We start from the raw sequence: 19,522 nt of genomic DNA, 5'->3' as shown, positions 1-19,522 counted from the left end.
TAGGTGGTGGAGTTTGGGACGGTAATCCGAGAGTTTGAGCTTATCTTACAAGCCGACAGTTGTGAGGTGAGTTATCCTCACTATACTCAAGGGTCTAAGGCACCAAGGCCGGTCCTTTGGATTGTTATCTGGTTATGTTATGCTAGTATGATTTGTTAGATCGGTATCCTAAAGGGTAGGATAATATTACGTGGTATGTGGTAAGATCTGTCAGATCGGTATCTAAGAGGATAGGATAATATTATATGGTATGTAGTATGATATGTTAAATCGGTATCCTGGTAGATAGGATGGTATTATGTGGTATATGGTACGATCCGTTAGATCAGTTGTTATCTATAGATTGTTATGTGATTATCTGTTATATGTGCACATGTTTGTTTGGCGGTTGAGGCTTATCTGCTTTGTGCGGAAGCCAACAGACCTAGGCATTCCAACCTGTTGATTGTCGGCTGTGAGTATTCCATCCCGAGGATGATTGGACTCATAGTATGTTGGCATGCCAACCTATTGGTTGTGGGCCTGGGGTATTCCATCCCGATGATGATTGGACCCATAGTATGTTGGCATTCCAACCTGATGGTTGAGGGTCTGGAGTATTCCAACCCGATGGTTAACTGGACCCATGGTATCTTGTTTATGCTTATATGTGTATTGTTGTGAGTATGGGTCTTTTGGGGGAACTCACTAAGCTCCGAGCTTACAGTTTCAGTTTATTGTTTCAGCTACATCAGGAGATCGCAGCAAGACGAATGCGTGATCGTACAACACCTCATGTTTTATTACCTTTTCTGGGGAAAACTCTGATATAGATTATTTTTGAAACAAATTTGTAATGATTGTTTGCTTTAAATGTTTTGAAAATGTTTTAAATTGGTCTATATTTTATGGGTGTTACAGCAAAACTTTGAATGTGTCCCCGACATAGTGGAGATGGACATTTTCTAGTTATTGAATTATATTATAAAGTTCATATGGAATAACAATTATATTTTTTTTTAGAAATTAAGGTCATTAGTAATATTTTTAGTTCTACATAGACTATGCAACATGTTTTTTTTTTCGGTTATCCTGTTGTGAAACATTAATTTAACAAAAATCCAGTGTTGTAGAAATCAATCTTGGCGGCCGATTAATCGGCGATTAATCGTTTGGCGGTCTCGAACCGATTACGATAAGGGTGCTTGGCGGAAATTTGTCAAAGTTGGTCAAACCTGGCATTGACGGTCCTTAGCGACCTTGGCGGTCCTCGGTGGTCATAGGCGGGAAATATTTAAAAAATTCAAATATTACACCAAAATTTTAAAATTTAAAATTTTTAAGCTTTCAAATTTTAAAATATTGTACTAAAATTTTTAAATTTTCAAAATTTTAAAATTTAAAATTTTCAAATACTTAATTTTTTATGAAATATTAATTTTTTTAAATAATTTTATTAATAATTTAGGGTCTGTGATTAATCATCGATTAATCTTCATCGAGTCTGATTAATCGTTTATTGTCAGTCGATCGTCGAACTACCGCCGAACGATTTTTTCAACCTTGCAAAAATCAGCAAAATAATGTTTTCAATGTTCACAAAATTAACATAATTGTTTTTTAAGTATTAGATGATATACATAAAGCTAACAAATATTGACAAGACACCAAACTAAGTTTGGAATAAATAGATTTTGTTAAGAGATTTCAACCTATTTAAGTAACGGGTTGACACAGTAGGACATAAAAATTAACTATGTAAGGTCAGGGTCAAACTCTCTCAACCCGTAAGGGTTTCAACATGTGGTATGACATGACACGTTTACAAGTTCTAAACCCAAAACTTGCTAATGTGACATGAACTTGATGCAAAATAAATATATTTGGGTAAAAGATTTAACATGTTCAAGTAAAAAATTGATACGATATCATACAAAATTAAACGAATAATATTAGAATAGAGTTTTTCAACCCGATAATTAACATGTTTACCACGTCGAATACCACTTAAGGATTCTCTATTAGTAGTGTTATACTTCATATTGATGGGATATCGCTAGGGTGCGTTAATGTTGCTACTAGATGGGTCAAGTATGTGTCTATGAAAGTTAATATTATTGTTTGAAGTTTAACTTTTAATAGGCTTCCGATTAGAGATAATCTTGTTAGTAGGAACATCGTAGTTCATTAGAGTATTATGTCTTGGTGTGCGGTGAAGTTCAAGAGAATGCAAATCATATGTTTTTTTAGTGTGTGGTTGTAGATCAAGTTTGAGAATTGATTCTTAAGTGGCTTAATTTACATTTCTCATTGTTTAAAAGCTTACCGGATATGGTAAAGTTTATCAAGGCCTTCAAGGGTTCGGGTTGGAAAAAAAAAATCTATGGAGGTCATTTCTTATGTGATGTTAAAGATTATTTAGTGGTACCGAAATAGTACAACTTTTGCTCCAAATACCTTTCGCGAGAGTGTGATTATGGATATGATTGTTCTTCATTCATTGATTGGTTGATATATATATATATATATATATATATATATATATATATATATATATATATATATATATATATATATATATATATATATATATATATATATATATATATATATATACTAGTGGGGTGCCCGAGCGATGCAGCGGCGACGATTAGTTTCCGACCGATTATAGGTTCAAGTTCATATGAGACCATTTTAATTTTGTGAGACCGTGAGACCAAATCTAACCATAATTTTAAAATGCAAAATAAATTGAAAAATCCAAAAATTCTTTTTTTAAATATTTTTCGGAACTTGAATTAACTAAAAAAAATAAATAATAAATAAAAAAATCCCTTTTTTTTTTAAAAATACGTGAAATATTCTAATAGAATATTATACTGACATATTCTAAAAAATAATTTTAAAATGCAAAATAAATGAAAAAATCTAAAAATTATTTTTTTAAATATTTTTTTCGGAACTTGAATTAACTAAAAAAATAAAAAAAATAAAAATCTCGTTTTTTTTTTAAAATACGTGAAATATTCTAATAGAATATATTAACTGTACATATTCTAAAAAATAATTTTAAAATGCAAAATAAATGGAAAAATCCAAAAATTCTTTTTTTAAATATTATTTTCGGAACTTGAATTAACTAAAAAAAATAAAAAAATAAAAAAAATGTGTCTTACGATCTCACAAAATTAGTCCATCTCACATTAACCTAAGTACCTAACCATATATATATATATATATATATATATATATATATATATATATATATATATATATATATATATATATATATATATATATATATATATATATATATATATATATATATGGAGTGACCTAATTATTGACAATGACTTTTGATTTTGTCTTATGCTTAAACTTATGTGAATTGAAAATGTCTAAGATAGTATTTATGTTTTAAAAAATAACTTCTTTAAATACAAATCGAATACTCAGTTTGTTATTTTTTTTCAATTGATTTCGGCATTTCGCCATAATATTAATGACTTTTGAATTTGTCTTATGCTTAAACTTATGTGAATTGAAAATGTCTAAGATAGTATTTATGTTTTAAAAAATAACTTCTTTAAATACAAATCGATATACTCAGTTTGTTATTTTTTTTTCAATTGATTTCGGCATTTCGCCATAATATTAAGCAACCACAATAGAGGACTTATTTGTTATGATACTTTGTCATTATATATAAACACCACCTCGTCAAATTTTATAAGCTCCATAATAAAATAGTTTTTTCATCAATTTATATTTGGGGCCTTGATTTATTTATTAGAGTCACCAATTTGTATTTATATTATTTAACTAAATTTCTTATAATATAGACCGTTGATTGTAAATCTATAAGATCTACCATAACAATTGAAAAAGCTCTGACAAAAAACTTATGAATGTACAAGATTATTTAAATAAAAAATTAAAAACTAAAAAAAAAAAAAAAAAAAAAAGTTATAAAAGTTTTATCAGTGTATATATCAATATCACGCAATAAAAGTTTAGTTCTTCTTTGGAGTATGGTTAAAAATCCAAATATATTCATTTTCCGGTCTAAACAATGACAAAAATAAAGAAAAATTCCCTTTTTATATATATTTGGGCTAACCATCGAATCCGGTTTGGCTCCAAACAGCATCTCGAACCCGGCTCATGTCCCGGCCTTTAAGGGTCCGACCTACACCCTCAAAAACCGACTTGGCAGCCGTTCTATGGCTCCGAGCTAAATACTCATGGGGTGGGACCATTTCCGAGTCATGTTCATCTGTCCCATCATCCGAGTCATGCATCGATTCAACCGAGTCAACTCGGTAAATCTTTGACCAGTCAGGCACGTTCACTGGTGCCGATGTGGCAACATGACGTGGAGACGCCAACCTGTCCCTGTCGTTCCGGAACTGGTGAATAATCCGCGGCGACGCCACCATATGCTTCACCGGCTGATCATCAAACGCCACCGAAAGCCCGCCGGCGGAACCAGGAGTCAGAACACAGGAACGACGGAGGCTCTTCGTGGAACCACCCTTAGCGGCGCGTGAGTACCAATCGCTACTGATGGAACGATGATCGCCTCCGTTGTTTTCACTGTTAACCATTTCATCAACCATAGAGTACCAAACGTCATCTTCGCCGAGTTCTCCACCGTCGTCCTCCGTGTTGCGGGTGTTTCCGCTGTATCCGTAGCTTCCCAGGAACCTTTCGCTCTGGCTGATTGTAAGTCTCCGGCCTTTCGCCATGGATCATAACAAGACAGCAGCTCCGGGGATCGGACTGTTGATTTTCTCGCGACCCAGGTGTAATTAATGAAGCGATATGATGATCATATAGAGTTGTATATATAAGGTTTGAATCAAGAAACAACATCCACTTGAATTTGAAGTGAATTTGGAGTGAATTTAGAGTGGATTTGATTTAAATAATGTTGAACTGGGACCGTCTATAGCACAAGTACATTATGGCGAGACTAGAAGACGAGGTTGTGAAAGTTAGAAAATGTTTGACAGGGACGGAGCGGTAATTCCACATTCCCCACTCTCAGTTGGACGCGACTGGATTACACGTGTCAGAAACTGTTTATTCCATGTAAATTTTTATACAGAGGCAGAACGATAATATCATAATGTTAGGACAAACTTTAGACAAATTTACATAAATTGTCCCTTTAGTTTCTCAGATTCGCATGTTCTTGTCCCTTTAGTTTTTCTGATTCGCATGTTCTTGTCCCTAACCTCTTTTGGTTACATAGATGATCCTTGTGATTTTTTTTTTGATAGTTGATGTATGATCCATATAAAATTACTTTATACCTTTTCTATATGTTTTATAATTTTCTAAATCTAATTATAATTAAAAAAAATAAATAAATAACCCCACCCCTAATAAAACATTATTGTCTCGCCGCTTCCACTCTTCAACTTAAGTTCGTTTTCATCGACATTTCCATAACGAGGATTTTCGGACCAGCTTTTGTGCACCGATTAATCCCCTGCTGCAAACATGATGCTTTGTCTCATGCTCTGGAATCGTTGCAGGCAAACCTCCACGGTCATAAAGGTTAAGTGGTGTCAGGATTTGAACATGAATCAATAGGTTATCCACCATATCTTCCACATGCTTTACCAAGTCATCACAACCCAAATGGTTAATATATAAATTTAGAAAACCACATAAACCATTTATGTAATTATGTCCAAAAATTGTGTGATTCAAGTTTGACAATGAATTAAATTTATTTATTCAAGTTTGACAGTGTATAAAGGTCTTATAATTGTTTTTGTAATTTATAGATAAAGTCTGTGTACTTTTCACGTTTGGGTTTTCGACTTTGGCCACAATACTTTCGTTTGTTGGTATGTTTGATCTTTATATAGAAAATAAATTAAAAAGCTTTCTCTGTAATTTACAAAAGGATCCTTATGCATTTTTTTTACAAAATGTTTCACGTATTTAAATAGTATATTCTTTGGTACACGTGTTTAAAAACATAGAAAATGATCCATATCTAATGGAAAATTTATAGATTATGTCATTTGCAAAGCGGACATAAACAAATTCCCATAAAGCGGGAAAGAATAATTTCTAGTTTGTAATATTTAAAAGCTTAAAAAGGGTAAAAGCAAGATAAATCAAACTATAAGATGAAAACTTGAATTATATAGAGTCTTAGCTTGATAAACCGATAATATTAAGAAAAGGGGAGCTTAGAAGAGGAAGGATAAAACCTAAATTTCTTTATTGGATGATTTGAGAAAACAAACCAGTAAAATGCCAAAAATATAAAAATAAAGTTACGATTTTATTAAAAAGCAAATAAAACGTTGTTCATGTATTAGTTGTATTAGTGTTTATAACTTTATTTACCGACTTATGCAGTCAAATTCTTATAAGAAACTACATTGACGACCTTGTTGAGGATGAACACATATCGACTTACAACAAGTTAAATGTATTCAATAGAATGTGATCGGGTAAAGTCCATTCATTTCACTTTGTGTGCTTCCTCACTTTCTTCAAATTTTTGTAACGCTCATCAACAAACACAACAAAAAACAATAGATAAATAGTCTTACCAACTAAGCTCATAAATAAATGGAGAAACCAAAATAGAAATGGATTTATTAAATCGTACAAAATATAAAACACAGTAAAGTCAACATAATTCAGAAAATATAATGAGAGATACCTAATTTGCTAGGAGAAATTGTTGGTATAAGAAGGTGGTTCACGTTAATAGAGAATGCAAAATAGGGGATGGTAGTGGTCAGGTGGTGTATATATGGTTGTAGAGATTGTCATCAATGGTGTACAGGTTGTTGAGACATAACATGAGAGTGGTGGACATCTACGAATATAGTGTTGTGGTGGTGGTGAACGACAATGTATACGATCATGATTAAAGAACTAACCAACAAAATGTTGTTTATCTGATAATAAATTTTAACGGTTTTAAAGTAATTATTGGTTTTATAATTAATTGTAATGTCTTTAGAACATTAGGCTAAAGCAAACTATAAATTTTTCGTTTAACCAAATTCTTTAAACAAAAATAATTAGTTTCATTAAAAAATGGTATGGTTTTTGTTTTTATTTTTTTTATTTTTTTTTATTTTGTTACTTTCTTCATGATGAAAGAAAAAGTGAAATTAACCTAATAATTATTGGTTTTTTTAATTCATTGGCGTTCATCTCTCCCTTCTCTTATTCACTTATGGAATCGATGCATTTCTTCATCTTCGTCAATCATGTTAAATATTGTTGGTATGGTCAAACTTGTCATTTGAGATTTATGCAGGGTTAATAGTGAAAATTAGTAAAGGTTGTCGGGTCAAGGCACGGATCTTTATATCCGGTTACCCGGGGTTATAAAGTCAGGAGATGAGGTACTGTGGAAGTATTCGTTTAGTCTCTAAGTTCTTGAAGATCCTCTCAGTTCTTGTTTAGGGTTTTATGTGTTCTTCATCTGTTCTTCGTCTTTCATCATTTTCTGATTAGTAAATAGATTAGGATGAGTTATTGTATAAGAGAGTAGAGTAGGATTTATGTAGTGAGGTTTTGTTGTAAGTAATGAAAATCATCTGTCTATTTGTCCTAAAATGATATAATAGATAATGATGTTGGGAAGATGAGTTACTAAGTTTCTTTACATGGTATCAGAGCGTTAGGGCTTTCGATCTCTACTTGAAGATTTTTCTCATAAAGGTATTCTTTATCTCGTTTTGTTTGCTTGAAGATTGTTCTTCATAAAGGTACACTTCATCTCGCTTTCTATTTTCTTTTGTTAGATCCTTGTAGATCTTCATAGCTGGGTTCGTACTATGATTTTCGTTGAAATCTCAGAAATCTGACTCTTCTGTGAACATCTAGGGTTCTTTTGTTGTTTTTTGGTGATTATCAGTTTGATCTGAATCATCTTTTTGGTCTTTGGTTCTTGAGATTCTGGTACTGCGAGTTTCTTTGCAATCTTGCAGGTTTATCTTCAAGTGGAGATCCTTGAGTGATTGTTGTCATCATCAAGTGGAGATCCTTGGTTGATAAGTCGATTCTTCATTTTCTGGTCGATTAATCCTATTCTCTGAAATAACTCTAAACAACGGATTTCATCACCGTTGTTTCTTAAAGAGAACGGAGTAACAGGAGTCGATCCATTTCATCCATCTGCTTATAGCTCTGTGAGAAGTTCTCTTGCCTTTTTCTTCTTCTTTCTTAGCTATAGATGTGAGTTTCCTGGTTGTCTTATGTACACCAGTTAGTGTCATTCATCTTCTGTGGTTTTTACTCTGTGATTCTTGTCTTGGGCCCCGACATACTGTGGTGACCATCTGGACATATAAGGATCATAGGAGTTTTTTGTTTGCTTTTATTTGTCATTGGATTGATTTTGTATTAGTATGGCTGATTCTCCTCCTGAGACTGGTAGTAGTTCAAAGGTTGATCCCTTGAACTACGATGATCCTCTTTACATACATCCATCTGATAATACTGTAACCACAATTGTGAGTTTTAAGTTGACTGGGACAGATAATTTTCGTATATGGCGTAGCTCTATGATTAGGAGTCTTAAGGCTAGAAATAAACTAGGGTTTGTAGAAGGAACTATAAAGAATGATTCCACTGATATAATCAAATCCTCAAAATGGGAACGAGCCAATGCTGTAGTGTGTTCTTGGATTCTTGGGTCTCTGTCTGAATCAATTTATTCTGGTCATGCTTATTCTGAATCTGTTGTAGATATTTGGAATGAACTCTTTGAAACATACAATAAGGCAGATGGATCTGTTATTTTTAATATACATCAAAAAATTAATGCACTTAAACAGGATGGTTCCTCTCTGTCTGAATACTCTAATAAGCTAGATACACTTTGGAAAGAGTTTGATGGTCTTACTAATCTTGTTGAATGTACTTGTGAGGCTGCTGCTAAATATAATGATCATTCTAAGCTTATGAAGCTAATGCAATTTTTAAGTGGTCTTGATGACTCTTTTAATCAAGTAAAGAGTGATATTCTTTTGATGGAACCTCTTCCAAATGTTAAAACTGCTTTCTCAATCATTTCTAGGGAGGAGTCTCATCAAAAGAATGGAGTTTTGACTTCTGTTTCTAATGTGTCTAAAACTCAATCTTCTGCGTTTAATAGTAAATTTAATGATAAGAAAAGTTCTAATTCTAATTCTAATAGAGGCAGAAATCAAAATCTACAATGTAAAAACTGTGGTTTAAAAGGACATCTTATTGACAGATGTTATAAATTGATAGGTTACCTAAAGGATTTTAAGTCACTTAATGAAAATCAAAGAAAACAGAATAAGACCTTTTCTGTTAATTCTTCTTCTGTTCCTTCTAGTAGTGCTTCTTCTTCTAGTGTTCCTGGGAATGATGGTACATATTGTTTCACAAGTGAACAATATCATAAACTGTTGAGTCTTATCAATGAAAAATCCTCAACTTCTGAGGATACTTCAGTCAGTGCTAATATGGCAGGTATTCCTTTTTTTAATGCCTATAGTTCTACTATTAATCATCAAAAGTGGATTGTTGACTCGGGTGCAAATGAACATATGACTTCATCTGAGTCTTTGTTACAAGACATTGTTGATGTTTCTAAATTAAATCTTCTTGTTAATCATCCTAATGGTTCTTCTGCTAAAATTGAAAAAATTGGAAACTTACAGTTTTTTGAAAAATTAACATTATTTGATGTCTTTGCTATTCCTGGTTTTAATGTAAATCTTCTTTCTGTTCACAAGATATGCAAAGACACAAATTGTGAAGTTGTTTTTAATGAATCTTGTTGCAAAATTTAGGATTTACAATCCAAGAAGGTTGTGAAGAGTGGTAGAGAGTCTAGGGGATTGTATTATCTAAATGCTTTTCCCTCAGGTATTAGTTTTTGTAATTCGGTTAAGTGTTGTGTTTCTAAACTTACATGGCATAGTAGGTTAGGTCATCCTGCAGAACATTCTTTAAATTCTTTAAAAGATGTTCTTTGTTTTGATAATTCTTTTCTTCCTCCTTGTGACATCTATCACAAAGCAAAGCAAACTCGTGAGTCTTTTCCTCGTAGTGATCATAGTTCTTCTAAACTTGGAGAACTGGTTCATTTAGATGTTTGGGGTCCCTATAGGGTGTCTACTAGAGAAGGCTATAAGTTCTTTTTGACTGTTGTGGATGATTTCACAAGGGCTACTTGGGTTTACCTTTTGAAAAGTAAAGATGAAGTTTATACTAGTTTTACTTCTTTTTTTTTCATGTTTTGATAAATCAGTTTGATTCTAAAATTAAAACAGTTCGTTCTGATAATGGAACTGAGTTTTTAAATCATAAAATGGAATCTTTTCTTAATCTTAATGGTATTATTCGTCAGACTACTTGTGTTTATACACCCCAGCAAAATGGGGTTGTTGAAAGGAAACATAGGCATATTCTTAATGTTGCTAGGTCTTTACTTTTTCAATCTGGTCTTCCAATTAAATATTGGGGAGAGGCTATCCTCACTTCAGTATTCTTGATAAACAGAATGCCAACTTCAGTTTTAAAAGGACAGTCTCCTTATGAGTTAGTGTTTAAGAAAATGCCTGTGTTTGATCATCTAAGAGTCTTTGGCAGTTTATGCTTTGCTACCAAACTTAATAATTTTGATAAATTTTCTAAAAGAGCTGAAAAGTGTGCTTTGTTAGGGTATTCTTCTGAAAAAAAAGGGTTATAAACTTTTGAGTCTTGATACAAATTCTGTTTTTGTTTCCAGGGATGTGAAGTTTTATGAGTCAGTCTTTCCATTTAAACTGAAATCAACAACTATTGATAATCAATTTGTTTCTAGAGATTCAGTGAACCCTTTTTCCTATGATGATTGTGATAATTCTGATTATGTGAATGATTTAATATATCTCAATGACTTGAGTGTTAACCATCAAATGGATGGCTCTAATGCAGCTCAGGATCTTGGTGAAACTTTGATTGATACTACTGTTGATAGTCATAACCAGACTAGCGAGGTATCTGAACCTTCATTTGATAGGACTATACCAAGTCATTCAGATTCAACTGAGGAAAATAGTCATTCAACTTCATTGCCTTCTCTAGGACAGTCAATAGGGGCGTCTAGGTCTAGGAGAGAGTCTCGAATGCCTGTTAAATTCAGTGATTATATTATTGAAGGGAAGCATAGATATGGAATTGAACATATGATGAATTATTCTGTTCTTAGTGCTGAAAATAAGTGTTTTTGTTCTAATTTAAATAAAACTGTTGAACCAAAAATGTTTGAAGAAGCTTGTGCAGATCCAAATTGGATTGAAGCAATGAATAATGAAATGGAAGATTTATATCGTAATCATACCTGGGATATTGTAAAACTTCCTAAAAAACGTAAACCTATAGGCTGTAAGTGGGTTTATAGGATTAAGTACAAACCCAATGGGGAAGTAGAAAGGTATAAGGCTCGTCTTGTAGCTAAGGGTTATAATCAAAGAGAAGGAGTTGATTATCAGGAAACTTTTTCTCCTGTAGCAAAAATTGTTACAGTTCGTATAGTTATTACTTTGTCTGTTAATAATTCTTGGCCTTTATATCAGTTAGATATTAATAATGCTTTTCTTTATGGAGATTTAACTGAGGATGTGTATATGAGTTTGCCTCAAGGGTATCATACTAAAGGTGATACTAGAGTGTGTAAACTAGTTAAATCTTTATATGGGTTAAAACAGGCTCCTAGAAAATGGAATGAAAAGTTGTGTTTTGAATTGTTTAGTTTTGGTTTTATTCAAAGTATAAATGATTACTCTTTGTTTATTAAACAAAACAGTAGTTCAATTGTTGTTCTGTTGGTTTATGTGGATGATATTATTCTCACAGGAAGTAATGAAATTGAAGTTCAAAATGTTAAAACTTTTCTTAACTCAAAGTTTTTGATTAAAGATTTGGGAAAGTTGAATTACTTCCTTGGAATTGAAGTAATAGATACTAATAAAGGAATATGTTTAAACCAAAGAAAATATTGTCTTGAATTGTTACATGAATTTGGTATGTTGGGTTGTAAGCCTGCTTCAACTCCTTTAGAGGCAAATTTTGTTCCTAAAAGGAGTTGTGATAGTAGTGATCCTTTACTTGAAAATGTTACTGAATTTCAGAAGTTGGTTGGAAAGCTTATATATTTGACTATTACAAGGCCGGATATATCTTATTGTGTTCAAATTCTTAGTCAGTTTATGCATAAACCACATAAGTCACATTTAAACATTGCTTTTAGGTTACTTAGATATTTAAAAAATAGTCTTGGTCGTGGTGTTTCTATTGTTAAATCAGGAAATTGTGACTTGGTGGGTTATGCAGATGCTGATTGGGCTAAATGTCTTAATTCAAGAAAATATGTCACTGGATTTTGTTTATTTTGGAAATTCACTGATTTCCTGGAAGAGTAAAAAACAAGCTACTGTATCTAGATCCTCAACAAAATCAGAATACAGAGCTTTAGGTTCTATTACATGTGAAATTATTTGGATTTTAAAATTGTTATTTGATTTGGGAATCAAAAGTTCATTACCTGTTTCAGTTTTTTGTGATAGTGAATCTGCTATTAAATTAGCTTTAAATCCTGTGTTTCATGAAAAAACAAAGCATTTTGAAATTGATTTACATTTTGTTAGGGAAAAAATTATAAATGGAGTTTTAAAAGTTGAAAAAATAGGTTCTTTAAAACAAGGAGCTGATATGTTAACTAAGTTTTTAAGTGTGTCACAACATAATTTTTTAATTGATGAAATTGGCTTAATAAATCCTTTTTGTTGATATTGGTTTTTTAATTTTAAATGCCAAGTTTGAGGAGGGGTGTTAAATATTGTTGGTATGGTCAAACTTGTCATTTGAGATTTATGCAGGGTTAATAATGAAATTAGTAAAGGTTGTCGGGTCAAGGCGCATATCTTTATATCCGGTTACCCGGGGTTATAAAGTCAGGAGATGAGGTACTGTGGAAGTATTCGTTTAGTCTCTAAGTTCTCGAAGATCCTCTCAGTTCTTGTTTAGGGTTTTATGTGTTCTTCATCTATTCTTCGTCTTTCATCATTTTCTGATTAGTAAATAGATTAGGATGAGTGATTGTATAAGAGAGTAGAGTAGGATTTATGTAGTGAGGTTTTGTTGTAAGTAATGAAAACCATCTGTCTATTTGTCCTAAAATGATATAATAGATGATGATGTTGGGAAGATGAGTTACTAAGTTTCTTTACAAATCATCAATTCTCTTCTCTATCCATGTCGTGTGTGTAATCACAACTAAAAAGCCTCAATTTGTCAACAATGCTCTACATATTCACTGTTAGAGTCATTATTAACACCTAAACTATTCTCCATCGTCTGAGTCATAAACATTCTCGTAATCGATGCCCTACATCAACACAAGATTCAAACTTACATGACTTAAGTGAAGAGATTTTCAATGCTTTGGTTTGGACAAATAGCCTCCAAAATCAGTGTCGTGCATCAAGACAAGATTCAAATATAATGTTTAGTAAAACACCAAAATTAGAATCACTCTTCGGATTTTTCTCCATGGTTCCACCAAATTGGCTGTTTTTGAGATCTTCATGAATTTCTTCCACTTTTATTTTTATTTTTTCCCTATATAATGAGTTATTTATTTTGTGACCTCATATTTGTCTATGGACGGCTATATTTTCTTACAATTGTTGCTTATTTTATAACACCTAATACATGTATTAGATCTATTATGCTTTTTGATTCAATTAAAGATGTAAAACCACAAACAATATATGGTCACGAAGTGAGGAAGGGATCCTCATGACGTGACCATCGATGTAGAAATGTGTGTTCATCCTTGCGGGTCACGACATGACGTATAGGTGGTCATGATATGACGGCATGTTAAACCTAATTTCGTGTTTTGCACTCTATTTAAGGTAAGTGAGGGGCTAGGGTTTGCATATCTTTAGCCTCCATCACCTCCCTCCTACCTAAATCGAATTTAGCTCTATTATTGACCTTGAATATCTCTTTTGGTGGTTTATAGCCCTTTGTTGAAGAATAAGGCTCCTTTGGTGAATTATCTTAGCAAGAAAATCTCATCCTCACCACCTTGTATTGTTTTTGGACATTTGTAAGTCCTAAAGCTCTCGTCTTTCTCATTTAAGCATGCTAGATCTAAGTTTTATTCACTTTTCTTCATGGTTGGGTTGGATAGCATGCATGGGATCCATAAAGTTAGCAACTTTATGGATCATTGGGCCCTTTATTTAGTATAGGTCTCATATGATGATTGTTGGTTTGGACTCCAAGAATGAGTTTTGGCCTCAATTTCTCTTTATTCAACCTACTTAATGTTCAAGTCATGCATTGGACATGCATGACCAAAGGCTACAATTTTTATGGTCATTTAGGTTGGGGGAAACCTCCTTGAATGTTTAAAGAATTGGCTTAAGGGATTAAGAGCTTAATGATATAACTTGTTCAAATCAGGTCTCACGGCATGACGAGTTGTGTGTCACGTTGTGACGAGGGGTGTTTCAGCGACTGTCTTATCCTAAATCTATCATGACGTGACAATCAGCTGAGATTAACCTTAGTGTTGACTTTTGATCATGATTGAATTTTGGTTCAAATTAGGGTTTTAGGGTGTAGACTGAGGGGGTATTTCTTTATTGTTGTTAGGTGTCTCATTGCTCGTGCCTACCTTGTATGTGAGAGCTAGTTGTGCTATTTTTAGCTGTTATTCGCGAGGTCATTCTTCTCAATATAGTTACATATGTGGTAGATGATCAGTCGGGTCTTAATTTATGTTTGTTATATGTGAATTGAATTAATTTATTGATAACTTTAGGATTATTGAAAGTCCCCATGGTTGCTGATAACCCCTAAATCGTGTTGTTAATCAACCAAGCATGTTGTTAGCTCATTAGGATTGCTGATAATCTACAGGTTTGCTGATAACTCATAATTGTTTGTTATGATGTGTTATGTGAATATTTTGGGAATGACTCATTAAGTTTCGTGTTTATAGTTGTGATTAATGTGTTTCAAGTATTTCTGATGATCGCGAAAAAGCGAAGGCTTGAATGTACACTTTGGCTTGCAGATTTTTATGATTCAACATTTTTATACTCTGATTGGGATGATTGTATTTGACATACCAAAGATTTTATTGACTTAGTTTTTATGATATTTAGGATTTTTCAGTTGATCTTGGTTGTAAATACTTATGATTGTTGATGATGTAATGTTTTATTAAAATAAATCATATTATAATTTACACAAGAAGAAAATTGAAGTTAGATCGTGCTAGAATTAGTTAAACCAAAGCGACACAACTTAGTAGACTTGTTTCAAGTTGGTACTATTAGGTGATTTTTCTTCTATTTCTATTTTTTTTCTATCTTTTATGTAATTGTAGCTTCTTACGTAATTATCATATTTATATATTACAATTTAAAAAGAAATGGTTTGCAACATAATTATGTGTGTTTGATTATTTTATTTTTTATATTTTTGAAACGGACGGTTGTGGTAATGGTGGAAGGTGGTAATGGTAACGGGTGGTGGTTGAGAGTGACGGTGACGGTGATAGATGGAAGAATGGAAAGGCAAGGGCTAACCATAGGGCTTTTATATATATATATATATATATATATATATATATATATATATATATATATATATATATATATATATATATATATATATATATATATATATATATAAGTTACTTTATATGGATTAAGGATCAAATACATAATATTTTGGAACGATAGGGACCATCAATGTAACAAAGAAAATGTTAAGGATCAAAATACAAAAATGAATAAAGCCATATGGACCGTTTATGTAATTTTGTATAGATTTCGTTATATCAACAGTGTGTAAATCAACATTTGGAGTTTACAAACATGGTCACTCAAATAGCGACAAAATAGAATGATCCCATGCATTAAATCAGCTGTGAACATTTTCTATTTGTTAGTGACAATTAAAAAGATGCATTAAATCAGCTGTGAACATTTTCTATTTGTTAGTTACAATTAAAAAGAATATAAATTATTTTGTAAATTTATCTCTTCTAATAAGAATAAAAAACTGTTATTTGTTATTTTATGGGGAAATGACATAAATATCCTATAATGTTTTTAAGGATAATCGATTCAGTCTTTAAAGTTATTTTGTTGTTTTATAGGGGCATGAGATCGGAAACAATCTGTATTTCTAGTTACCATGACCTGTTTTAGCAGCTTTCAGTGTCACATCTATAAGATTTGCCCCATCCGCAATGACATGTGGGTTCTATGGGTAGGGACTTCCAATGTATTGATTTCTTCATCGTTCAAAACAATAAAGCACGAGCGGACTCCGGTAATCCCTTCTGATCACGACTGCCTGACGTGGTGAACAATCTTATCGCAGTATATCACCTTCGTATATACCCTCACTTTCCTGCCGGATATCGAAACTGAAAGTTGTAATCCTCGGCGAGCCTCTTGCCTTCGGTGATGATCTTATCTTACCCGGTCATGATTTCTCCCAAAAGGCACACATTTCATCTTTCGAACAGGTAATTTCCCTTCACCTTTATATAAAAATCTCACAATTCATGTTAATGGATACCGTTTCAGTACTTGGAGATGTACACGTGTTGGGTCAAAAATATGGTGTATACTTTACTTTTCTAGGAAAATGTATTTTTGTATCTTGGATCGTAAACAGCTTGGTGTTTACGGCCATATAAGTGTTTACGATCGTAAACCCATTTACGGTCCATGTTCACCAAGCCCATGTTTTTCATGTATAATATATGTGTAAGGGTTGAGGAGTAGATTGATGAACATAAGAGAATAAGGAGGTTAAGTGTGTGTGAATCCTGTATCCGGATCTTCATTCATATCAATACATACAAGATTCATCATTTTCTTCTTCTCCTTCTCTTCTATTTGATCTGACATCATCCGTTTGATTGGGATTTCGCACCATCAAACAGATCTGATTGATACACAAGCAGATTGGGGACTTACAATTGGTATCAGAGCAATGATTGTATCAGTCAATTTTGTCAGATCTGGAGCTTATTTTATCTTATTTTCCAAATATTTTTGCGTTTTTGGATAGATCTCTGAAAATTAAGGGGGGTTTCTTCTTTGCAGTTTTCATAGAAACGAGTTTTTGATCGAGTTTTGGAGCAAAAAATGGTGAAAAACGTCGTTTTTTCGCGAATCTGTTGAAGGTTTACGGCCTTTGAAGGGTTTACGGTCGGCGGCGGCGGCCTTTACGGCTAGGGTTGCCCGGATTTTGCAGTTGCCGGTGTTTGCGGCTGGCGGTTTACGGCGGCGGCTTACGGCTTGGTGGATCGCGACTTAGAGGACGGCTCGGCTCGGCTCGGTAGCATCAAGTGATTACTGGCGCGCTTCAATAAAAAGGAGCGAATTTTGGAGGTGTCGGGGATCAAACCCGAGACCTCTAGTTCATAACTCAGCGTGTTAGCCAACTCAACTACCTGATTCCTTGTTTCAAAAGGCGTCTTTCTCGGTTCCAACTTTCGAAATTTGACACTTTTAACCCAAAAACTCAATTTCTTTTAGTTTTAAATTCTTTTTTCATCCAAAGTATATAAGAAAATAATAAAATATAAAAAATAATAATAAAATAAATAATAAAATAAAATAAAATATAGTTTTTTAATTTTTGACTTTTATTTTTGATTTTTTCTTAAAATTTTTACTTTGACTTTTATGTTTGACCTTTGACTTTAAACTTTGACATTTTCGTTTAATTTTTAAATTTTCAAATTTAGCTTTTCGGTTTGACTTTTAAGGATGACTTTTGAGGTATATAATCAAAGGGCATTTTTAAATTTTAGTTTGACGTTTAAGTTTTATTTTAACTTCAAGTTGTGCTTTTAATAGCTTTTGAGGTCAACAAGGGAATTGAAGACATGAAAGAGAATCGTCAGGATATGATAAGACAAAATTTCAACATGTTGAACTACATTCCCGGAGAAACCATGGAAGCTCAGTTGCATCGATTTACCACACTCACTACTGAGATGAATGTAGCTAGGATCTTCTTGACCAAATATGAGATAAACAAAAAGCTACTTAATTCACTTCCGAAATCGTGGGATATGAATGTAGCTGTCATCAAGAAGACAAAAGATCTCAATCGTCTTAGTATTGCTGATGTAATTGAAGAGCTTGACGCTTTGAAATGTGGAAAAACAATGAATTCCACAAACATCCTAGTCAATGAAGTTTCATGTACTCCATCTTGTGAAGATACAATTAAAATTCTTCGTGAACATAATGATTTGCTAAAAAGGGAAGTCGAGGACCTAAAATACGAATGATATCAACTTAGGAAAGGACAGAAACCCCTGAAGGCTGAATTAGAAGCAAAAACCAAAGACTTTAGGAAACTTTAGGAAGAGTATAGCAACAAGTGTGAAAATTATGACTATATTAAGAGACAACTTGTTGTTGTAACTGAAGAACTTGACACTTTGAAAATTAAGTGTGGAAAGACAGATGTTAGTTTCATAAATCATATTGCGTAAAGTCAGACAGTCGAGTCCTTATTTGAAACCCAATTAAAATTCAAAGATAATCAAAACAAGGGTCTAGGGTATGATAGTGTTCCTCTACCTTTCAATCATAACTACACATCCATCCCTATGACACACGAAGAAATTGACAGGGAGGCACATCTTCAATATGGAAACCAGTAGGATTTGTGTCAGGAGGTATTCAGGTTGAAAATACCAATGTTTCTACTTCATGCGCAGGTAAAGTAGCAGAAGATGAGAACAAGGAGAACACTACTGAACAAACCAATGACTCCTTGAACTCAGAATATGTTGCTTCGAATTTTGTTACTCCTAACAAACATGCCATTGAGAAATACATGCCTCCAATTCTAGCACAACAGAGCGCTTGTTTCAAGTGTGCATGTGGGATCAATAAGGGACAATGCATGGATACGCCACCAGGAGCAGGAAGAGACAACTTCCCAGTGAAGAAAAAGACATGTTTTCACTGTGGAACACCTGGACACATTGCCAAAAATTGTCCTAATCGCGCATACGTTCCCTACTACACACAAGGATGGCAAAACACACCAAGTGGGAGATACTTCAAAAGAAACCCTTCTAGGTCACGTTCGGACAATGGTGAGTGGAACGCGCAGAAGGCCAAGAATCAAACCCACAAGGCCAAGAATCTGAATCCCAAGGGCAAGAAGGGAATGTCGGCCAAGAAGCCCATTCCAGGAGATGCTCCAGTGAAACAAAGACCGGTTAGGTCAAAGTCATCTCAACGGCCGACATCAAGATCAAAAGCAAGTACTGAGGCACCCATCAGATCGAAAAAGAAATGGGTTAAACCTAACTACAAATGGGTTCCAAAGATTCAATCTCCCAAATTACCTAATGACTCTAACTTTTCTACATCTTTTGTTTGTGATATGAAGGATATGTCAAGGGAGAGAGTATCGTGCAAGGATGAAAAAGGTCGACCCAGTTTCAAAATGGATTGGATTTCAA

At 33.2% G+C, this 19,522-nt stretch overlaps 1 pseudogene; it reads right to left on the bottom strand.

Moving 5' to 3' along the window:
* Positions 1-4,009: 4,009 nt before the first annotated feature.
* Positions 4,010-4,811, bottom strand: LOC145007577 (protein S40-5 pseudogene; annotated as a pseudogene).
* Between the last annotated feature and the right edge of the window lie 14,711 nt (positions 4,812-19,522).

The sequence above is a fragment of the Lactuca saligna genome, chromosome 7, assembly GCF_052625555.1.
Source record: "Lactuca saligna cultivar CGN05327 chromosome 7, ASM5262555v1, whole genome shotgun sequence".
Taxonomy (NCBI): domain Eukaryota; kingdom Viridiplantae; phylum Streptophyta; class Magnoliopsida; order Asterales; family Asteraceae; genus Lactuca; species Lactuca saligna.
The sequence above is the reverse complement of the archived record's forward strand: the minus strand, read 5'-3'. Positions and strand labels throughout refer to the sequence as shown.